Raw genomic sequence first — 25248 nt, 5'->3', positions numbered from 1 at the left:
TAGTTTTTGGTTAGGTTTATTGAGTTCTGAGAGGGGACAGTTGAGCTCCCCCATTAGTATAGTTTTGCTGTCTATTCCTTCCTTTAACTCATTTAACTTCTTCTTTAAACGTTTAGATGCTATAATACTTGGTCCATAATGTTTAGTATTAGTACTGCTTCATTATATGTGGCACCTTTGAGCAAGATGTAGTTTCCTTCCATATCTCTTTTTAATTGAGTCTATTTTTTTTCCTTTTTCTTTAAGAAACACCTTTCCTTTTTCTTTGCTACCCCTTTGTTTTGTTTTTTTACTTTAACTGAAGCCTAATAGATTCTGCCCTAGGCTCTTACTTGTGCTCTGTGTGTATCTATCTTTTTCAAATGTGTTTCTTTTTTTATGTAATTACTTTAATTAGTGGTTGAATGGAGAGGTAGTGATATTAAAAAAAAAGAAAACAAAAGAACATTAAGGAAACATTGAAAAAATACACAAAATAGAGAAAAATTCAGAAGCAGACAGACATGCATGTTAGTATTGGATATACCATGTTTTATTTTTTAAAATAACTATCAACATAGTCAAATTTCACAGTTGTAAGCAATTCTCTTTTGCTGTACTTCTTTGTAGAAAGAAATGTTCATATTTCTCAAATTTATAATAACAAAATTAAAAACAAATAAAAATAAACATGAACATGTTTATTTTATCTTTGAACCAAGAGGACTTTCTAAAATATTAAGTCTATCTTAAAATGTAATTAAAATAGAATCTATTTAAAGCAAAGGCTGCTAACTTTATTAGGGACAAAACTCAGACACATGAGATCCTCTTTTACATTTAGCCAGATTGAATACAATTTGAAGTGCAGATGTGAGGCTCAGAAGTTGTCCCTTCAAGAAATAAAATCAATTCTCTTCAGTTTCTTGAAAGCACAAGTTATTCTTATAGCATAAATTTAACACATGATCCACCACAAAATAGTCTTTAAAACATAATTTCATGTTGAGTAAAACAAAAACTGGTCACAATTCAGTCTCATCCAACATGCAGGGAATGCACCATCTTTAGGAATGCTGGCAGGTCACATTGGTTGAATTTTAGTAAAATTCTTCTATGAATTCAAAGTAGCAGCCATATCTCTACTTCTATCATTCAAATCCAGTTTCTTTGACAAGCCATACAAATATGTGGTGAAAACTTTTCATGCTATTCTTATAAGCCCCATTCACATGTTTAGCTTATCTACTTGTTGCCAACTTGGACAAAATGATGAAAGGTTTCAATGCTGCAATTTCTCAAAATACTTTCTATTTCTGGATTTTTCCCCACAGTTTGCTATTTGTAACAACATATGATGCAGGTTTTAGGCCCGCTGAGATTCTATAAAGTCTTTAGCAATGACTCCACAGACTCTTCATAGTATATACAGTCAGCCATCAATATGGAATCAGATGGAAAGAAATATTCTTTTCTTTCTTCATTCCATTTCAGGACCTTGGCTTGTACTGAACCAGCAATGAGATGCTCATTCATTTTAATATTCTACTTAACCAAGTCGTGTAGTTCCACCAGATCTGTGACTATAATATGTGGCCTGACGTGACCACCATGAGCCCCCAGCTTCCAGCTCCAGCATGGAACTCAGACACAGTACATGTGTTTCAGTGGCAGTGCCTGAGAAATGCTGCATCTCCAGGATGATGGCAGCATCCCACACCACACAACCCACACTGCCTTTGCCATACTGCTGGAGCTGCAGCACCAGTCATCCCGCTTTTCCAGCAGGAACATGAAGCTCTACAGCCCCTCCACTGCCTCCTCTGCCACGACCATGGCTCTCCCAGTGGCCAGGATGAGGCTGGCAAACACCCAGCCAACACTGCCATTGGGCTGCAACCCTATGAATGCACCCAAGTGTTTCTTGTAAATAGCATATTTAGGATTCAGTTTTTTGATCCACTCTACTATGCACTTCTGTGTTGCGGGTGAGTTCATCTCATTCAGAGTTATGATCATTATCTGTGTCAGCATATTCATAGCTGCTGTAGACACTGTGAATATTGTGATGGCACTACACACACTCTCGCTTATATATATGTGTGTGTGTATGTGTGTATTGATGTGAATATATGTATAGGTATGTATATACACATGTGTGTATATACATATGTGTGTACATATGTGTGTGTATGTGTGTGTATGTATATATGTGTGTATCAGCAAGGACTGAGGACTACACAGGGAGTCTTGCTATACAGGTTCTTAGATCTGCTGTTCTAAAAGGAAAGCAATTTTTGAAGGGTCAACAATCACTTTTTTCAAGCACATATACCATTCAGGGGAGTAAGTCAGCACCCTGAACTTCAGAGAAAATACAAAGAAACAAAGATCATCCAACAGACAAGGCTTCCAACTGTCTGACTGTAAGCAATACAGACATTACAGATCAACAGACAGATCCAATTGTCTCACCATATATGGTTGGTTGTTGTCCTTCGTCTTTGAAGAGGACCAAAATGGCATCATCATAATAAAGTGAAATTTCAGTATCTCTGACTGCAGCCAATCAGACCAATAGGAGCTAGGAATGCTCTACCACAGATTGGGCACAGATAGTCTGTGGGAATATTTGAAGTGGATATTCCAAATTTGTGCATCCTACATTTACTTTGTGCTGTCTCAATTTTGCTTTGTTCATAGAGCACAGCACCCTTTCTGATGTGGGCACACCATGCTGAGCAGTCCTGTGCCAGTGTCTCCCATGTTGCACAGTCAAATCCAAAGTTCTTGAGAGAGACCTTGACAATATCCTTGTTTCACTTCTTTTGACCACCATGTGATTGCCTGCCCCATCTTGTTTGGTGCTTTTCTGATTCTTTTTTTTCTCTTAGCATAGCTACACACACCCAAAACTAAATGAAGTCAAAAAATACCCTAACTTTAAAGGAACATAGATCATATTCCTCTCTATCATTTCTGATCCTAGAAAATAAAAATTTAAGTAAAAAGCAAAATAAAAAAAAAAACACATAATGAACTATGTGATCCTGTACAAGTAAACAAGCATTTTTAAATTTTTTAGCCACTTTGTTTTTTTCCCACAGACTGTTTTATAAGTGGGAGAATTGACTTTGTGTTGTTTCATAGGACTGAACTAGTAAATACAGGTAGAAGTTGAAGGTAAGCTGGTATATACAAAATGTGAAGAAAGACTGTATAGCACAAAACTATCCAATACCAAAAGAAAAATCAAAGGATCATGGAATATATCTTTTGGTAGGACCTGAGAGATAGATCTTATCTACTCTAACAAAATCTCTTGACAAACATGAACTCCAGATGGATGAGGTAGCTTCTCTAATTTCACACACATATATTAAATAATAGTTCTGAGACTGAATTCATGAGCATTAATTTAACTCCAAGGGAGTGGAACTAAGTTAGAAGAGTAGAAGAAGTACTCATTTAAGCTCTTCCAACATTCTTCACCAAATAACTTTAATATAATGCCTTAAAAAGGTTCTGGAATGGCAAAACCAACTAAATGTCAAGGTGAGATATCCTTCCAGCTCAATATAATTTTGGAGGTGTACTGGCAATCAAATTAGGATCTTTTGCTGTTTTTGTTTTATTAAAAGTGTCTTTGATGGAATAATGTGATTAAAGGAGATCTTCCCCACCAATTGGTGGGCCTGCCCATTGAGGGAAGCTTGATTAGGGGAGTTATTTTGTAGGAGGGTCCCAAGTGTCTTTTGCTTCTTTCTATTGAGGCACTGGGTCAGAGGTTTATGCCCTCTGGCTCTGAAAAGTGTATAAGTACTATGAGGGTAAGGTTTTCCTTTAGGGCTTATTGACTAGAAGTGTGTGTTTGGATGGAAGAGGACTCTGGGAAGCTGCTAAAGAGCCCTCTGGCTTTGAGAACACAGATGTTCCCTCTCTTGTAAAGATATTTGTATGTTAATGGTCAGACATTTTGAAAGAATGTCTATTGATTTTTGACTTTTTCTCTATTTTCTCTGAAAATCAAGGTGCTGACTTTTTCCCATGAACTAAATGAATGATACATGTGCTTGATTAAAATTATTTTTGACCCCTCAAAAGTTGCCTATCCTTTTAGAGAAGCAGATCAAAGAACCTGTGATAGCAGGTCCCCCTGTGTATGCTGGGGTGCTTGATTTTACAGGATGTAAGAAGGAAAGAAAGATCTGTGACATGGGGGTGAGACTGGCCTGGAGTCCATGTGAAAAAAAATACTGGTGGTGGGAGTCAGAGATGACAAAGGAAGTAGCAAGAGCTTCATAAATTCTCAAGCAGAGAGAGTAAAAGAACCTTTCAACTAGTCAGAAAGAGATAAGAGAAGATACCTGAAGTAGCACTGGACATTGGAAGAGATACTGTTTGGAAACTTCATTGCCAATACTAAGTTCTGGGTTACAATTCAATGATAGAGAGGAATACTTTCAGGAAAGAGGAAACAAGGACTTGGAAGACCAATAAAATTTCCATTTCCTGCAGAGCAGTATAGAATGCAATTTTAAGGATTAGGATCCCTTTTTATGTAAGGAAAAGAGAGTGGACCAGGTGAGCAATGAATATACATTTCCCTAGATTGCAACAAATAAAATGCCCCCAAAACGTCAAAATAAGCCAAAACTCCCTCTAAATCATGTGGAAAGGCCTAGGGTTTAAGACAGTGTCATTCCGTTTCCCCATAACAAACACAGAGTTGGAAATTGGCATAAAATTCAAAGTCAAGAAATAGACTGGAAGAAATGAGCCAAGATCAACAAAATAACTTGACCACAAACAGCTAATATGATGATAGGAAAGATCAAGAAACAAACTCAGAAGAAGACAATGGTGTCAAACAGCTTCAAGTAAAGATTCTTTTTTTATTATTATTAAATTTATTTATTTAACTTTTAACATTCGTTTTCACAAAATTTTGGGTTACAAATTTTCTCCCCTTTTATCCCCTCGCCCCCCCAAACACCAAGCATTCTAATTGCCCCTATGACCAATCTGCTCTCTCTTCTATCATCCCTCTCTGCCCTTATCTCCGTCTTCTCTTTAGTCCTGTAGGGCCAGATAGCTTTCTATACCCCTTTACCTGTATTTCTTATTTCCTAGTGGCAAGAACATTACTCGACAGTTGATCCTAACACTTTGAGTTCCACCTTCTTTACCTGCCTCCCTCTCCACCCCTTCCCTTTGGAAAGTAAGCAATTCAATACAGGCCAAATCTGTGTATTTTTGCAAATGACTTCCATAATAGTTGTGTTGTATAGGACTAACTATATTTCCCTCCATCCTATCCTGTCCCCCATTACTTCTATTCTCTTTTAATCCTATCGCTCCCCATGAGTGTCGACCTCAAATTGCACTCTCCTCCCCATGCCCTCCCTTCTATCATCCCCCCCACCCTGCTTGTCCCCTTATCCCTCACTTTCCTGTATTGTGAGATAGGTTTTCCTACCAAAAAGAGTGTGCATTTTATTCTTTCCTTTAGTGGAATGTGATGAGAGTAGACTTCATGTTTTTCTTTCACCTCCCCTCTTTATCCCTCCACTAATGAGTCTTTTGCTTGCCTCTTTTATGAGAGATAATTTGCCCCATTCAATTTCTCCCTTTCTGCTCCCAATATCTTTCTCTCTCACTGCTTGATTTCATTTTTTTTTAAGATATGATCCCATCCTCTTCAATTCACTCTGTGCACTCTGTCTCTATGTATGTGTGCGTGTGTGCATGTGTGTGTGTGTAATCCCACCCAGTACCCAGAAACTGAAATGTTTCAAGAGTTACAAATATTGTCTTTCCATGTAGGAATGTAAACAGTTCAGCTTTAGTAAGTCCCTTATGACTTCTCTTTGCTGTTCACCTTTTCATGCTTCTCTTCATTCTTGTGTTTGAAAGTCAAATTTTCTTTTCAGCTCTGGTCTTTTCATCAAGAATGCTTGAAAATCCTCAATTTCATTGAAAGACCAATTTTTCCCCTGAAGTACTATACTCAGTTTTGCTGGGTAGGTGATTCTTGGTTTTAGTCCTAGTTCCTTTGACTTCTGGAATATCATATTCCATGCCCTGTGATCCCTTAATGTAGAAGCTGCTAGATCTTGTGCTATCCTGATTGTATTTCCACAATACTTGAATTGTTTCTTTCTAGCTGCTTGCAATATTTTCTCCTTGACCTGGGAACTCTGGAATTTGGCCACAATGTTCCTAGGAGTTTCTCTTTTTGGATCTCTTTCAGGTGGTGTTCTGTGGATTCCTTGAATATTTATTTTGCCCTCTGGTTCTAGAATCTCAGGGCAGTTTTCCTTGATAATTTCATTAAAGATGATGTCTAGGCTCTTCTTTTGATCATGGCTTTCAGGTAGTCCCATAATTTTTAAATTGTCTCTCCTGGATCTATTTTCCAGGTCTGTTGTTTTTCCAATGAGATATTTCACATTATCTTCCATTTTTCCATTCTTCTCTCTTTGTTCTGTGATATCATGCTTTCTCATAAAGTCATTAGCCTCCATCTGTGCCATTTTAATTTTGAAAGAACTAATTTCTTCAGTGAGCTTTTGAATTTCCTTTTCCATTTGGCTAATTCTGCTTTTGAAAGCATTCTTCTCCTCATTGGCTTTTTGAACCTCTTTTGCCAATTGAGTTAGGCTAGTTTTCAAGGTCTTAATTTCTTCAACATTTTTTTGGGTCTCCTTTAGCAGGGAGCTGATCTGCTGTTCATGCTTTGACTTCATGTCTCTCATTTCTCTTCCCAGTTTTTCCTCCACCTCTCTAACTTGATTTTCAAAATTCTTTTTGAGCTCTTCCATGGCCTGAGCCCATTGGGTGGGCTGGGACACAGAAGCCTTGCCTTCTGTGTCTTTGCCTGATGGTAAGCATTGTTCTTCCTCATCAGAAAGGAAGGGAGGAAATGTCTGTTCTCCAAGAAAGTAACCTTCTATTGTCTTATTTCTTTTCCCTTTTCTGGGCATTTTCCCAGCCAGTGACTTGACCTCTGAATATTCTCATCACACCCACCTCACCTCCTGGTCCTCCCAGCCAGCGTTTGGGGTCTGAGATTCAAATGCTGCTTCCAGCCTTAGGGCTTTTGGCGGGGGCAGGGCTGCTATTCAGTGTGAGATTAAGTTCAGGTGGTCAGGTCGGGGCAGGGCCACCTCTCAGGCTCAGTTCCCTCAGGGGGTTTATGCACAGACCTTCCACAATGGATCCAGGCTCCCGCCCGCTTGGGGAGCCCCTGTCTGCAGCCTCCTCTCAGCTTCTACCTCCCAGGGGGGCCTGAATTATGGGGGCACCCCACTCCCCTCTCGACCCACCAAAGAGACTCTCTCACTGACCCCCGTCACCTGTGGGTGGAGGTACTTGTGCGGCCACTGGAGATCCCATCCCTGAAGCCTGCTGGGATCTGTATCTCTCGGTGCCGCGGCTGCTGCCGCAGCAGGTCTGGGCTGTGCTCCGCGTCTGCAGCGCGACAGACCTTTTGCGAGAGGTTTGCAGGTCCCTCTGTGGGTGGAGGGACCCGCATGGCCACTGGAGATCCCGTCCCTGAAGCTCGCTCCGATCTTTTCCTATTGGTGCCGCGGCCGCGACAGGGCTGCTCTCAGCTCCCAGTCCCGGTGCCCAGTCCACAGCGCTAAGGACACCCCACGAGAGGTTTGCAGGTCTCTCTGGAACAGAAATCTCCCTCGCTCCAATGTTCCATGGCCTCTGGGTGCAGAATTCGCCGTGAGTTACTTCCTTGTAGCCGTTCTATGTGTTGTGGGTTTGGAGCTATGTGTATGTGCGTTTTTGTACTCCGCCATCTTGGCTCTCTCCCCCCTCAAGTAAAGATTCTAAAAAAAAAAAACAAACCTGTATATGAACTGGATATAAGTCCAACAAGAATTCTTAGGAGAGTCAAAAATTGATATTCAATTTTTTTAAAAACATTACAAAGGAAAAATTATATAAAAATGAGTGTGAGGTAAGAAATTATAAAAAGACAACTATCAGCTTGGTTAAAAAAAGGAGAGGAGCACAAAAACTATCAGGAAAATCATACCTTCAAAAACAGAATTTGCAAAAAGAAAGACACAAAATTTCACCGAAGAAAAAATTTCCTTAAAAAGTAGACTTGAGCAAGTAGAAGATAATAATTTCATGTTACATCAAATAACAATAAAACAGTCAAAGGAATAAAATAAAGAAGAAAATTTGAAATATCTCATTAGGAAAACAATTGACTTGGAAAATAGACCAAAGAGAGATATTTAAAGAATTATTGGACTACCCAAAAGAATATGACCAAAGAAAAAATGCCTAGACATCATATTTTATGAAATGATGAAGGAAAAATTGCCTCTGTGTCTTAGAAAATGAGGGCAAAGTAGAAATTGAAATAATTCATCCAACAATGTCATTTTTATATGACTATTGATAAACTTGATTTCTTCTTCTGAAAACTGCCTGTTTATATCATTTGGTCATTTATCAATTGAGGAATGATTTGTATTTTTTACAAATTTGATTTAGTTCTCTAAATATTAGAGAAATGAGTCCTTTAGCAGAAGAAAACTGTAATCCCTTTCCCCTAGTTTCCTGTTTTCTTTCTAATTTTGGCTATAATAGCTTTGGTAATACAAAAGCTTTTCAACTTCATGTAATCAAAATTATACATTTTCCTTCTGATGATCCTCTTTGCCTCTCCTTTGGTCAGAAACTCTTCCTTTATTCATGTACTTGATAGGTTTATTTTTCTCTGCTCCTCAAAATTATACACACACACACACACACACACACATTCAATGACTTTATCTCCTCCAGGATCAAATACAGAATTTTCTGCATGGCATCTAAAGTCATTTATAACCTAGCTTCTTACTACATTTTCAGACTTCTTTCACTGGACTTCCTAATATGTACTCTTCAGTCTCATGACATTTTTCTCTTTGCTGTTCCATAAACAAGACAATTGTCAGCTTAGTAAAAACTCCTCAATTCCCAGTTTTTTCTCTGGTTATTCTCTATGCATGTAATACTCTCCCTGCGTGTCTCCACTTCCTGGTTTCATTTAAGTATCAACTAAAACCACATCTTTTACAGGAAACCTTTCCTGACCCTTCTTTGACTCCAAATTCAATGCTTTTTCATTATAGAAGACTATTTTAGCTACCTTTCCTGTCAAAGTATAGTGCACTGCCCATGATAAAAGAGTTATCAACTAATTGTCAGGAATTATATCTTATGTGCATTGTAAGGGACCAAAAGCTTCATCACAAAACCATCACATCCCTACTGACTTCTGAGCTACTTTTTCTTCCAGTGAGTTTTTCATAGTATCTATGAACTATCATTGGTACTGTTAAGTTCTTTGTGTTGTTGCTCTTAGATGCTACTTGCAGCTGAAGAGTATAGGGAAAGTGGAAGATTTAAAGGGATGAGGACCTAATAAAGGCAAGATTCACTTGTGGTGCATAGAAATTTGTGGACAGGGTTGAGCACTGACCAGAGTTTTTATGTTAAATAAAATAGCTAAAATTTAAATTGGGGACAAAGGATGAGGAAGATGCTCAATAGGAATGACAAATAATAGTGCCTAAGGAAAAAAATATACCATAAAGTTTAATAAATACAAGATGTATTCCTGACTCTGCCATTAGTTTTGTGATCATATCTGAGGAAGTCAGCTTAAATATTCTGCATCTCAGTTTACTCAGCTTTCTAAAGAAAATAACAATCTCTGGCTTATGCATATCACATTGCTGCTAGAAGATAATTAATGTGAAAGGACAAAGATAAAGGGAAAAAAGTATTGCCAATGCCTGAGCAGGGTGAAGATAGTAAATCTAAAGAAGTGAAAAAAGCAGTTTCAAACTGTAGGTTATGATTATTAATTTAATTTCTTTTCTTTCCATACTTCCTTTTTCTCATAATAGAATGGGTAGTAATGAAGTGGGTAGGACAAATAGAGAGAAAGCTAAAATAATATGTAATACAAGTGAAAGAAAAGGTAATTATAATTGTTAATGTAAATTGAATAAATGCACCTATAAAATGGAGAAGGCTGCCAAAATGACTCAGGAAGCAAAATTCTTAAAATATATTCTTTATAAGAAATACACATGGAACCTAACGAATAACACAATGTTAAAATCTCCAACTTTAATAAAAACCATTATGCTTGAACTAAATCCAAAAAAAAAAGCAGAGGTAGCCATTATGATCTCTGACAAACAACCACAAAAATGAAACTAGATAAAGAGGATAAACTTAAAGACACCATATGGAGAATGAAGCAATAGGGATAAAGACTGCACCTGTAATTTCAGTGGCATAGACAACTTTCAGATCAAACATCCTTGGCCAGTGAATAATAGATTCTATGTAATTTATATTCTTTGAGACGCCAAGAGTAAGAAATTAAGTGACTTTTCCAGTTTCACATAATCAATAAATGTTAAAGGCATTGAATCCAAATCTTGGTTTTAGGGCTAAGTAGCCATCCATTACAAATTCCTACACTATGGGAACCAGAACAACAACAAAAATAAATATGTTTATCTGTCTGTCTATTTATTATTTCTCTCTCTCTCTCTCTCTCTCTCTCTCTCTCTCTCTCTCTCTCTCTATATATATATATATATATATATATATATATATATATATATATATATATATACACATATATATACGTATATATATATAGTGTGTATGTGTGTATGTCTATGTACATCTATATCTATCTGTATCTATGTATTTTGAATTACATAGCATCTAAGTGCTTGATGGGAAGATTAATTGAACTACAGAGAAAAAAATGAGAAATTAAAGGAAACAAACTGGGGAGTTTCAATATATCTTTTCTTACTGAGAGACAAAAGATAGAAAGATAAATAAGAAATACACTAAAGATTTAAATATTATATCATAAATAATTAAATAGGACTTTGACAATTACTGACCAAAAATCATAAGGCATATTTTTGTCTGTTTTTCAGTTGTTTCAATTGTTTCAGAATCTTCATGACCCCATTTGGAGTTTTCTTGGTAAAGATACCATAGTGATTTGCAATTTGTTTCTCCAGCTTATTTTACAGTCGAGAAAACTGAGGCAAACACAACGTTAAGGGACTGGCCCTGAGTCACATAGCTAGTGTCTGAGACTGAATTGGAACTCAGATCTTGCCGCTGCCCACCCCAGCATTCCATCCAGAATGCCACCTAGCTGTCCCCAAAAGGTGTATACATATTCACAGTTTTGCATGATGTACTTTAAGGTAATGAACAGGTGCTGAACCATAAAAAATGCTAAACAAAAATAATAAAAAAACGTAATTCCCAAAGCAGTTGCTAGAATTCTTCAAATAGAATCTCCTTTTGTCATATACTCTTGCTCAGAGCTATATGTAACTCTTTCAATCAATAACAATACCAATATAGTTAATCATCTGGTTTCATCTATTTTCTCAAAGTATTTTTTAAACTTAGTTTGCATTATTGATAACTTGATTTACTTAATTGAGTTGCCTAGAATTACTCATAGTTTACTCATTTGACAGATCATTAATTCGTTCTGTAACTCAGTCAAAAAATTATCTTCTGATAAAGTTATCAGTACATATAGCATTTGTTAGTTAAGTCAGGTTAGGGGTATGCAATATTCTTGCTACATTTGTCTTTCTTTCCTTAGCACCCAGTACAATGTCTAGGACATAGTAGGTGATTAATAAAATACTTGAAGTGATTCATGAAAAAGTCTTTGAGGAAAATAGAATTCATTTATTCTATAAATGCAGAAACAGACATTTTCATAATATGATAAACAATGTCTTTCTAAAACCAAGAACAAGAATTATTTATGTTTGAGAAATATTTGAAGACTTTCCAATAACATCAGGTATAAATAATGAATTTTTGTTGCTATTGCTATTGTTTGATATGCTTCTAGAAGTGTTAATCATAGAAATAATTCAAGAAAAAGAAGGTGAGGTTAAAGGAAAAGGCAAAAATCTATTTAAAGATATGATTATTTGCTTAGAGATTTCGAGATATTCAATAAAATAAGTGAGAGAAATAACTTTACTAATGTCCCAGGATATACAAGATGCACAAAAGGATTTACTTTCCCATATGTATTTTGATAAAATAGCAGGGTTTTTTTTAATCCTGTTAAAATAAGTAGAAAATACATAAAATAACTGGAAGCCAATCTACCAAGACAAATATAAGTTATACATAAACATATACATAAGCATATTATATATGTATTTCTGAATAGAAATCACTCTTTTGGTAAATAAAGCAAAACAGAGAAATATTAATTGTCCATGGTTGGACCATTCCTGCCTCAATCAATTCAGAGATTTAGTTCCACTGAAATCGAATTGCTAAGAGGTTATATTAAGACTTAGCTCTGGACAAGATCCTTAATTCTTTGAGATAAGTCTCCCTCTTTATAGATGAGGGAAAAGGCCCACAGCAGTTGAGTGTTCCCAGAACTGAACACATTGCAAGGAGAAGATATGGAATTCAAATTCCAGCTTTTTGATTGAATCCAGTGCTTTCCAATTATATTGAACTACTTCATCTTTAATTCTCACTCTCACCCTGTCTCCATATCTCTGGAAGGTTTTGGTGTCCCCATGTTTCTCATTCTCTCTGATTCTACTTCGTACATCCAGACTCCCACCAGTTTTTTTTTTCAATTCCCCCATATCTCCTTCATGTGCTACATTCCTCCAAGCTTTCCTTTTCTTGACCCCTCTCTCATTAATAGGTTTTTTTTTTGTATTTGGTTTTCTGTCATCTTCAGTCATCTCTCCTTTCTATTCTCTGTCCACTCCTAGCTTTCGCGTCTTTTTCACTGAGACCTTCTTCTCTTTTTCCTCTGCCTTTTATGTATTGTCTTCTACCATTAGAATCTAAAGTCCTTGAGGGCAGGGGCAGTCGTTCTGTTTCTTTTTGTATTAGTGGAATTTAGCATAGTGCCTGGTGCATTGTTAAAGTTTAAAAGTTCTTTTTGACTTAACATGATTGTATCCTAGGTCTCTCATTTTTTACTTCCCTCTCATTTGATATTCAATAATCAATGATAAAGTCTCTACTCTGTTGAAGGTAGCTTATATTATATTGATGATTTTATTAAGAGTTTTCCTTGTGAGAGTTTTAATTTATTTTCTATCTTATTTCAACGTACGTTGTTGGGGGGCGGAGCCAAGATGGCGGAGTAGAAAGACGCACATACACATAGCTCCAAACCCACAACACATAGAACGGCTACAAGGAAGTAACTCACGGTGAATTCTGCACCCAGAGGCCATGGAACATTGGAGCGAGGGAGATTTCTGTTCCAGAGAGACCTGCAAACCTCTCGTGGGGGGTCCTTCGCACTGCGGACTGGGTGCCAGGACTGGGAGCTGAGTGCAGCCCTGCCGCGGCCGCGGCACCAAGAGGAAAAGATCTGAGCGGGCTTCAGGGATGGGATCTCCAGTGGCCGCACAAGTACCTCCACCCACAGATGACGGGGGTCGGTGAGAGAGTCTCTTTGGCGGATTGAGAGGGGAATGGGGTGCCCCCATAACTCAGGCCCCCGCCCCCGGGAGGTAGAAGGTGAGAGGCGGCTGCAGACCTGGGCTCCCCAAGGGGGCAGGAGCCTGGATCCATTGTGGAAGGTCTGTGCATAAACCCCCTGAGGGAACTGAGCCTGAGAGGTGGCCCTGCCCCGACCTGACCACCTGAACTTAATCTCACACTGAATAGCAGCCCTGCCCCCGCCAAAAGCCCTAAGGCTGGAAGCAGCACTTGATTATCAGACCCCAAACGCTGGCTGGGAGGATCAGGAGGCGAGGTGGGTGTGAGGAGAATATTCAGAGGTCAAGTCACTGGCTGGGAAAATGCCCAGAAAAGGGAAAAAAAATAAGACAATAGAAGGTTAATTTCTTGGTGAACAGGCATTTCCTCCCTTCCTTTCTGATGAGGAAGAACAATGCTTACCATCAGGCAAAGACACAGAAGGCAAGGCTTCTGTGTCCCAGCCCACCCAATGGGCTCAGGCCATGGAAGAGCTCAAAAAGAATTTTGAAAATCAAGTTAGAGAGGTGGAGGAAAAACTGGGAAGAGAAATGAGAGACATGAAGTCAAAGCATGAACAGCAGATCAGCTCCCTGCTAAAGGAGACCCAAAAAAATGTTGAAGAAATTAAGACCTTGAAAACTAGCCTAACTCAATTGGCAAAAGAGGTTCAAAAAGCCAATGAGGAGAAGAATGCTTTCAAAAGCAGAATTAGCCAAATGGAAAATGAGGTTCAAAAGCTCACTGAAGAAAATAGTTCTTTAAAAATTAGAATGGCACAGATGGAGGCTAATGACTTTATGCAAAACCAAGAAATCACAGAACAAAGAGACAAGAATAGAAAAATGGAAGATAATGTGAAATATCTCATTGGAAAAACAACAGACCTGGAAAATAGATCCAGGAGAGACAATTTAAAAAGTATGGGACTACCTGAAAGTCATGATCAAAAGAAGAGCCTAGACATCTTTCATGAAATTATCAAGGAAAACTGCCCTGAGATTCTAGAACCAGAGGGCAAAATAAATATTCAAGGAATCCACAGAACACCACCTGAAAGAGATCCAAAAAGAGAAACTCCTAGGAACATTGTGGCCAAATTCCAGAGTTCCCAGGTCAAGGAGAAAATATTGCAAGCAGCTAGAAAGAAACAATTCAGGTATTGTGGAAATACAATCAGGATAGCACAAGATCTAACAGCCTCTACATTAAGGGATCGAAGGGCATGGAATAGGATATTCCAGAAGTCAAAGGAACTAGGACTAAAACCAAGAATCACCTACCCAGCAAAACTGAGTATAATACTTCTGGGGAAAAAATTGGTCTTTCAATGAAATAGAGGATTTTCAAGTATTCCTGATGAAAAGACCAGAGCTGAAAAGAAAATTTGACTTTCAAACACAAGAATGAAGAGAAGCATGAAAAGGTGAACAGCAAAGAGAAGTCATAAGGGACTTACTAAAGCTGAACTGTTTACATTCCTACAGGGAAAGACAATATTTGTAACTCTTGAAACATTTCAGTTTCTGGGTACTGGGTGGGATTACACACACACACATGCACACACGCACACATACATAGAGACAGAGTGCACAGAGTGAATTGAAGAGGATGGGATCATATCTTAAAAAAAAATGAAATCAAGCAGTGAGAGAGAAAGATATTGGGAGGAGAAAGGGAGAAATTGAATGGGGCAAATTATCTCTCATAAAAGAGGCAAGCAAAAGACTCATTAGTGGAGGGATAAAGAGGGGAGGTGAGAGAAAAACATGAAGTCTACTCTCATCACATTCCACTAAAGGAAAGAATAAAATGCACACTCATTTTGGTAGGAAAACCTATCTCACAATACAGGAAAATGAGGGATAAGGGGACAAGCAGGGTGGGGGGGATGATAGAAGGGAGGGCATGGGGAGGAGAGTGCAATTCGAGGTCAACAGTCATGGGGAGGGATAGGATCAAAAGAGAATAGAAGTAATGGGGGACAGGATAGGATAGAGGGAAATATAGTTAGTCCTATACAACACAACTATTGTGGAAGTCATTTGCAAAAATAAACAGATTTGGCCTATATTGAATTGCTTGCCGTCCAAAGGGAAGGGGTGGAGAGGGAGGGAGGTAAAGAAGTTGGAACTCAAAGTGTTAGGATCAAGTGTCGAGTAATGTTCTTGCCACTAGGAAATAAGAAATACAGGTAAAGGGGTATAGAAAGCTATCTGGCCCTACAGGACAAAAGAGAAGATGGAGACAAGGGCAGAGAGGGATGATAGAAGAGAGAGCAGATTGGTCATAGGGGCAATTAGAATGCTTGGTGTTTGGGGGGGGAGGGGATAAAAGGGGAGAAAATTTGTAACCCAAATTTTGAGAAATGAACATTAAAAGTTAAATAAATAAATTTAATTTAAAAAAAATAATAAAAACAAAAAAGAAAAAAATGTACATTGTTGTTTGTAAGTTATCTTTCCTTTTACATTAAGATTTCCTCAAGGCAGGGTTATTAGATTTTTGTTTGGATATCTACATATGTGTGCATACTTTTTTTATATTTCATATATTTTACATTTATGTCAGATATGTAATTATATTATAAATGTATTACATATCACATTTATATTTGAGAGAGAGAGAGAGAGAGAATGTGTTTCTTTGTACCTCTAGGGCTTAGTACAGTGGTGCCTGGCACAGAGTAGGCACTTAGTAAATGTTTGGACTAACTACAACATAGAATTAGACAAAGTAATAACATAGTTCAGCTGGTAGGAAGAACAAGACCAAGAGTTTCAATGGATTAACAAGAAGGAAAGAAGGAAGGAAGGAAGGAAGGGATGAAAGGAGAGAAGGAGTAAGGGAGAGAGGAAGAAAAACCAAATTTGCTTCAGACCAATATCATACAATATATTCTTTAAAAGTTCCAAAAGATTATATGATCTAAATAGAAAAAAATGCATCATATAAAAGACAAAAAAGAGAAGGGGAAGCATGTTTCATCACTCTAGATGGGGATGATCTTTAAATGAGGGACAAAAGTGATAAAGATAAAATAAACTATTTAGATTACATAACATTGACAAATTTAAACATTTGTTTAGGGTAAATTTTTGCATCACATATTTCTGAAAGAGTATATCACATGTGTGTGTGTAGGTGTGCGCAGGATATATGGGTGTTCATGGAAGATTAGTATCTCTGGTATGAGGTCTATTCAAGGCTTCTTTCCATTTTGGTGTTCACTTGCCACTCAAGTCTCATCTGTGACTTCAAGAAGTTGTAACATGTGCGGTAGCCTCACCTGCATCATTTTGGTAGATGAGCTAAAGGAAGTTGAGGGTAACCAACAGACTTCAAACCTGTCATTAAGTTAGGCAGGTGTCTAGCTCAAACATGTGAAGACTTTCCCCAGTGGAATAGTGTGATAGTGATTGAAATGGAAAGATCTTTCTCATTAATTAATGGGCCCATATGATCTGCTTGAATCACCTGGAAGCCTAAGTCATATGTGGTGGGAGGAGCTTGATGAACAGGGGGAACAGGAAGAGTGGAGCAGAAGTGGAGGAAGTGAATGAGTATGGTTGGGTCAGAGGAAACACAGACAAGCAGTCATGGCAAGGCTCAGACTGGTGAGTGTTTGCTTATGAGGAGGCCCGAGCAAAAGGTTGGGGAGGCTTGGGAATGGCTTTGCCCGCTGTGGTGATCATGTTTATTGACTTCCTGGCTACTTTGACAAATTTAGCTTTCTGGTTCTGAGATTTAGGTCTGTGGTATCTGAATAAATGTTTTTCTTCTACCTTCTACATGGGGAGTCTGTTATATTTTGTTATTGAGAAGTATGCTGGCACATTCATAGTCACCACCAGTGCTGTGAACATTGCCTTAGTGATACAAATAGGAAGACTGAAATATTTTTTTTTTTCCAACTGATCACAAAGGTGGCAGAAGCATTATGGAGTGTTTAGCACTTGATTAGATATCAAAGAGACTATGGTCATCCACCATATCCTGAGGCACTGCCCTTCATTTTGACTTTTGCCTTGCCACTGGTCTCCAATGATTCTACAAGAAAGAGTCAGGCCAAGAACTTCTCACAAACCCATTTCACTTAAATGGAATTTATATGGGAGTGAAAAGATATTATCCATACAATGTTACCTGTTTTAGCTACCTCCAAGGCATGTGGCAACGGACAGGTGACAAAATAGCAGGTGCAGATATACTAGGAGCAGTAGTTACAACCCTGCACACAGGAAGCATAAGCTATAGGGCTGTCTTTTCACTGACATAAAGTAGCAGTGGTATTTAGAAACCTCTGAGCAGCCTTCTTAAAGACTACATTGCTAACCTCCTGGAGTCAGCAAGGGGCTAGAAATGGTGTCCTAAAATAGTCTATTTCACCTAATTAAAGCCTGGTGTGCTTACCACAACAGGCAAAGATACTATCCTGCACTTAAAACACATACACACACAACACAAATGTTGCCCAATTATATGGCAATAAATTTAGCAATTTAAGTGAAATGGAAGAATATTTATAAAATATGAGCTTCCTATATTAGCAGAAGAGGAAATAGAATATTTAAATAGATCTATTTTAGCAAAAAATTTTTAAAACGAAATTAAACAGGCCATAAATGAACTTCCTGGGGGGGTGGGGGTTGAAATCTGTACAAGATGGATTTGCAAGAGAATTCTAATATTTAAAGATCAGCTGATTCCAATATTAAATACATTATTTGGAATGATAGGGAAAGAAGGCATCTTACCAAATTTCTTTTATGAAACAAACAAAATACTGATACCTAAACCAAGAAGAGCAAAAGTGTAGAAAGAATATGACAGACCAACTTCATCAATGCATACGGATGGAAAAATCTTAAATAAGATCCTACTTATGTGATTAAAACAATGTATTAAAAGGATTACTCACTGTGATCAAGTGAAATTTATATCAGTAACGTAGCAATGGTTTAATGTGAGGAAAACTGTTAACGTACTTGGTTATATCAGTAACAAAAGAAACAAAAAGCATATATCAATAGGTACAGGAAAAGCTTTTCACAAAGTACAAAACTCAAAAAAACACTTGAAAGCTTAGGTATAAATAGATTTTTCCTTAAATTGATAAGAAGCTTTTACCTATAAGCATCGGCAATTATTATTTGTAGGGGGCAGAGCCAAGAGGGTGGAGTAAAAGTATGCACTTGCTTGAGCTCTCCCCCAAATACCTCCAAATACCTGTAAAAATGACTTTAAACAAATTTTAGAGCAGTTGAACCCACAAAATGACAGACTGAAATTAATTTCCAGTCCAAGACAACCTGGAATGTCAATGAGAAAGGTCTGTTGTACCAATCTGAGAGAGAGGAGCCCAATCAAGCAAGGGCCATGCTAACACAGACAGGAAGAATAGGCCTCAGGGCACTGAATCACTGGCAACTACATCAGTTTCCAGACTTCTCAACCCACAAATGTCAAAGACAAATTTGAAGGTCACTGGGAAAACTTTGTCAGACATGGATGAGAGAAGAGCATGGTCAGGCCCCAATCCTAGACCAGTGGAAGTGGCAGAGATGGCTGTAGTGACAGCAGCTACTTTCAGAGCTCTTAGCCCACAGATATTTGGGAGATCAAGTGACTGATCAGAGGAAGATTACAGAGATCTCTTTACTGGCACTGAGGAAGAATTTGCCCTGCTTGGATCCAGGTTGCAATCCTGGGTGGCTATCTTGGGGCAAGGAGGAGTGATGGTGTCACAGAGCTTGTGGCTGTGGTGGATAGGAAATCCTCTTTACAATTTAAAGTCAAAAAAGAATGCTTGAGGTCACTCACTGATAATTTAAATGGGAAGATCTTTCCCATTCATTAATAGGCCCATGTGACCTATCTGGATCACATGGAAGCCTGAGTCACATGAGTCAAGTCACATGGAAGAGGAAGGGGCAGAGTAGGAAGGATGGAACAGGAAGGGGGGGAGCTGAAGCAGAGCTAAGAGGAAATTGGTCAAAGCAGTCAAAACTAAAGGAGAGAGAAAAGCAGGCAGCTGGCTAGTGTGAGTGAGAGAGCTTATTTGTGATTTGTTTAAGGGATCTGGCTTTTGGGAAGCCTAACAGACGGAAGGTTTGGGAATGATATTGCCCTCTGCATTGTTGCTGCACAGAGATTCTTTGTTACTGTGATAGCTTTGGTTTTCTGGTGTTAAGATTTGGCTTTCTGATGTCTGAATAAATATTTTGGTTCTGTCTTCCATGGGGAGAATCTGTTGTATTTCAAGACTCATAATTGTGCTGGAATATTCATGGCCAGTATAGGTACTATGAATGTCATGTTGGTTCCATAAATGGTGATGAGGATGGAATCATGAAATATCAGACCTCTGTTTAGAGACAGGAAAGCTTTAGAGAAAGAAATAGATTATCCCAGGATGGGAAGGTTTACCTTATTCCTCCCTAGCAAGAGAATGGGTTAAAAGCACAGGGCTCTGTTAGAACTGGGAACTGAGGCTACTGAAAGGAGGACTCAGTGACTTAAAAGATGATTGCAAGGAATACCAATAGAACATGGGAAGAACTGGCAGGGGTATGTAGGAGAGGCTGTTATCATTTTATGTCTAAAAACAGGGACAAACTGCTGGAAGAGAAAGCTCAGGTGGAAAGGGGGTTGACTGGTTTGCATAAGAAGTGTTTTGTCCTGTAGCTTTCAAACCCTCCTTTAGAAGACCAAGCTAGAAAGTTTCTGGTGGTAGAAGACAAAAGCTGTTGTTAGTTTAGCTCACAAAAAGGAATAAAAATGTAACAAGAGGAAGGATGTGTGAGAGGCTTCTCAAAGAGAAGCACAACAGGAGAATCAAAGGGGCTACACAGTGTTTGATGACCTGAGTTCAAATCTCACTTCAGTCACTTGACACTCACTAGCTGTGTGACCTTGGGCAAGTCACTTAACCCCAGTTGCCTCATCCTGGGTCATCTTCAGTCATCCTGATGAATATCTGGTCACTGGATTTAGATAGCTTTGGAGGAGAAGTGAGGCTGGTAACCTGCCCAGCCCTCCCTCACTCAAAAAAACAGAGTCAAGTGCAAGTCATGTCATTATTTCTGTGATGGCATAGTCTTCTTTGGCAAAGAAGGATGAACACATACACACACATACATACACACACACATATATATTATATATATTATATATGATGTATATAACATATATAATATATATATGTATTACTTATACTACACTGAGTATAATAATAAAATAATATACTCAACATTAAGTGGAGGCAATTGGTATAGTGGATTGTGGGAGACTGGCCTGGGAAGTGGCTCTACTAATGAATGAATGAATGGCCCTGAAGTCACATTTTTCTAATAGTAAGTATCTTGGAGTATACTGAAATCAAATTTAACTATAATTATAGGAATTAACTTTAAACTCAGTGGGATGGACACATTGTTAAATACTATAATTGATTTTCTAACTACCTTATTACTATATGAACTTGATGTGGCAGTGTAAAAAATAATCAGAATTTCTATAGTTTATCTTCAGCATGAGCCTGACACAAAGATTTGGTGTGCCTTTTGACTTCATTTAGGATGCTAGTTATATTTAAAGTGTCGTTAATAATATCTTATGTTATTGATTCACAGAGTCATAAAATGCCTGAGCTCAAATTCTACCTCAAACAATTACTAGATAAGTCATTTCACTTCCCTGGGATTCAGCATCCTCATCTGTAAAATAAGAAGTCATATTTAATGATCTAAATTTCATTCCAGGGCCAAATCTGTGATCCAATGAACATATTAATAATAGTTATTATCTGTCCTCTATAGCGTGAAAACTGAGATTAGTCAAATCTAGGTTTATTTGGTCATATTAAATAAGCAAAATGTATATGAAATATTGTGTTGTAAGATAGTCCTTACAAAAGTATGTTCTCTCCAGGTCCTACAAAAGATTGAAAAATCTCTTGCTATCTATTAACAAATGTGTTGCTGAAAAAAGAGGTTTTTATGCATTAGATAAGTGAAGAGGCTTATAGCTTATAGCTGAACTGGCTATATATATATATATATATATATACACATATATACGTATATATATATATATACATACATATATATGTATACATATATAGCGGAACAACACCAATAGTGTTGTCAGTACTGGTTATATAGAGATGAGTTAGATGCTCATAGTCTTGTCTTTTCATAGACACATTCAGAGAGAGTGATCCGTAGCAGACTTTCAAGCATAAAGAACAACAGACATTTTAGCATCAGGAAATTGCTATTTTATCCCCTTTATACAAATGCAAGAGAAGACCTCAACATCCTTCAAATGGTGTGCCTCTTTCTTATTTTAACATGTCAAAGTAATTATTCACTCCGCTTTGGATTACTTAATTTTCAAGTGAAAAATAATAGTTTGGATATCTTCTATTTCATGGCAATTGCGTGATATATTTGGTCAGCATTGCTACCTTGCCTCATAAATATTTTATGGGGTGTGGTAGATGGAAATGAGTAAATGTGGTAGTCAGAATTTATAAAGATCTCTTTTACCTACATATTAACTATGTCTTTGATAATTTCTACCACTGTATCATAAAATAAGTTCTGAAGGCTATCTTAGGAAAAATCTACTACAAGCTCCTAATTTTTCTGATCAGGGAAATTAAGCCCAGAGTGATTTAAGTGATTCACCCAAGGTCACAGAACAAAGAATATAATTAGGAATCAATCCTATTATACAAATCATAATAGAAATCATAGGAAGGAAATCATAAATAGAATTCCCCTCTCTCATTGAACAGATAAGGAAACTGGGAATCAAAAAGATGAAATGATTTGCCCAAGAAAGTGTAGTGATTTATTGGGAATGCTAGCAATGTAACTTGTGTCTCCTATCTCCCAGAACAATGTTCTTTTGCTATAATATCCATTCTAATGTGTCCAAAATCAATCAACCAACAAATATTTTTTAAGTTCCTACTATCAGCTAGATACTATGCTAGAAAGTAGAGCTATAAAGACCATTATACATAAAAATGTGTAATTTTATCCGAAGTAATTCCCATATTATAATAATAGGAGAAACTGTGTACGTAATTTATGTATATGCAGAATATAGATAAAATAAGCAGGATTCATTTAGGCGAGTGAGGACACTAAAAGTTCAGGGTATTAAGAAAGTCTACATAAAAGGTGGGACCTCAAGTCTTGAAAGAAGTTAGGCATTTTAAGAGGAAACGAGGAGGGAGTGAATAATTGGCATGAGGACTGGACATTACAAAGTCACAGAGATGGGAGATTGAGTGTTATAAATTACATAACAATCAAATGAGATATTGTTATTTCAAGTAGCTTTGTGAGCTGAATCTGGAAGGTTTACATTATTTAAAAAAATAAAAAATAAGAATTTTGCCCTCCAACTCCCTTGACTCAGTTTGGATTTCTTGCATCAACAAACTGAAGTTCTCTTCACTGCTTGCCCTCAAAATATAGAGTATCTCTTGTGAAGTCCCACAGAATATAGTTCAATGAAAAGAACTCTAGAGTTAGAGATAGATGACTGAGTTTTCAAACCTGGCTCAGAAACTAATTAACTGTGTGACCTTGCCTAAGGCATTTAACCTCTTTGTACTTCAATATCTTCAGTTTCATTTTTCATTAGATGATCTCTGGGGTCCCTTCTATCTATCATATTGCATGTGAGGTTGTGTGTGTATGTGTATACATATATGTGTATTATATGTGTGTGTGCATTTCTGTGCACACACATGTGTTTGTGTGTGTGAACAAACAAATACAGATAGAATTCCTCATAGTAGAGTGGACCATCCCTAATGTCTTTTCTAGTTGTTCAACTACTTCTTACCCATAAAAAATCTGCCTGTTTTTGGATGCTTGCAAGTTTTCTAAACCCTTGGCAAGGTACAAACCATATTGAATAATCTGTTCTTGCCAGATAACAGTGATGACAAAGACAAAGCAACCTTTGTTTGGATATTCAAAGATTGGGTTAAATATGTTAAAAGTCTTCCACAACTAGATCTCCTGATACATCCAGAGTCATAGGGTAGAAGTAGTGCTAGTTGTAAGATAGTTTTAAAGTCTGATGAAAATGTAGGTGCAGGCTGTCAGCAAGAAAGTCTGACAGCAAGAAAGAACCAACTATGAGAGCTTCTGAGTTTGTATTTGACTTTAGAGATTTGGATACTTAAATGTTATATGATTTCATGATTTAGAAGACACAATAACTATGATTTCAAGTACTTAAAAATGGGGGGAGTTGAAATTGTATTTCCATTAAAAGAGTTTTGAGTAAGTGTTCATTTGTAGAAAAATTTGACTGTATCTGACCAAAAATCATGCTCCCCCCAAAAACAATGCCTATATGTGTGCCAGTGTTCATGAGAGCAAGGAAAATAGTCTTTTTTATTCTATTTACTTTCTTCCAGTTGGCTTATTAACCATATCAAGTTAACTGTTAATTGCAGGTTACCAAGAGGTTACTTATCCCTTTGTAATCAAATATCTCATTCATTAACAACCTCTGCAATGGAATAACTGCTGCCAAAAATGTAACTGAAACTTTTCTTCTCTTGGCATCAGTAATGGACCATTTTGGACTTATCATCATTTGTGAAAATCAAAACTAGTATTTAAGAAAAATTGATTTGTGTTTTTAGTAATGGATTTATCAGTCTAGGAAAGTAAGAAAAACAAACAAAAAGAACTTACTAGGAATCAAAACTTTATTAGAACTGTTAAACATTTAGAAAAGCAAGAAATTCTGCTTTGGGGAGAGTTTTATCTAACTATGGAATAAACTCAATAAAGATGTTTGGTTTTTTTCTGATTTTATTGGTAAATTTTGTTTAAACATGCTTTTATCAGGAGTAGACTTAAAAGATATAGTCATAGTTGATAAAACTCATGTGTATTTCAAGTAAAATAAAGTAATTTAAGAACTTTGCTTACTTTCTTAGTCATTCAGTTTCATATACAAAACACATAAGATTGCTTTATTCATCAGTGCGATGAAAAGATATACATGCATAAATATAAATTCTTTATATGTCAACATAGATATGCATACACATATATTGCCTTAAGAAATTATTTTTCTGGTTAATTTGTCCAGTCCAGGTTTGATGCATTCTGTGTTCCAGCCAAATGGACTTACTTGCTATTCTCTAATCTTGGACCTTCATCTCCATCCCCATGCCTTTTCCTAATCTGTCTTTTATGCCTAGGATGCTTTCCCTCTTCACTTCCATCTTTGAGAATCCTTAGCTTCTTTCAAGATACTGATACCATGTCTAAAAAAAAAAAAACCTTTCCAGTTCCTCCAAATTTTCTGTGTATTTATGACTTATTCTCACCTATCATACATAAACTCCAAATATTGGCATTCTAATTTTAGGAATTATCTTTATTTGTATTTATGTATACACAGTATATAGCACAATGTGCATCAGCAACAACAAATGATTCATAAGTGCTTAGATTATATTGAATTGGATTGTACCCTTTTTTTTGTACTTTTTTTCTAAATATTAAAGTGCTGTATAAATTCTAGTTCCACTACTACTACTGCTGCTGCTGCTGCTGCTGCTGCTACTACTACTACTACTACTACTACTACTACTACTACTACTACTACTACTACTACTACTCTACTACTATTACTTATTGTTGTTTTAACCAGATAAGT

At 37.1% G+C, this 25248-nt stretch overlaps 1 pseudogene; it reads right to left on the bottom strand.

Annotated features, from left to right (window-relative positions):
- Positions 1-1224: 1224 nt before the first annotated feature.
- On the bottom strand, positions 1225-12683 carry LOC140522878 (protein N-lysine methyltransferase METTL21D pseudogene; annotated as a pseudogene).
- Between the last annotated feature and the right edge of the window lie 12565 nt (positions 12684-25248).

The sequence above is a fragment of the Notamacropus eugenii genome, chromosome 2, assembly GCF_028372415.1.
Source record: "Notamacropus eugenii isolate mMacEug1 chromosome 2, mMacEug1.pri_v2, whole genome shotgun sequence".
Classification (NCBI taxonomy): domain Eukaryota; kingdom Metazoa; phylum Chordata; class Mammalia; order Diprotodontia; family Macropodidae; genus Notamacropus; species Notamacropus eugenii.
This window is presented reverse-complemented; position numbering and strand designations above follow the sequence as displayed.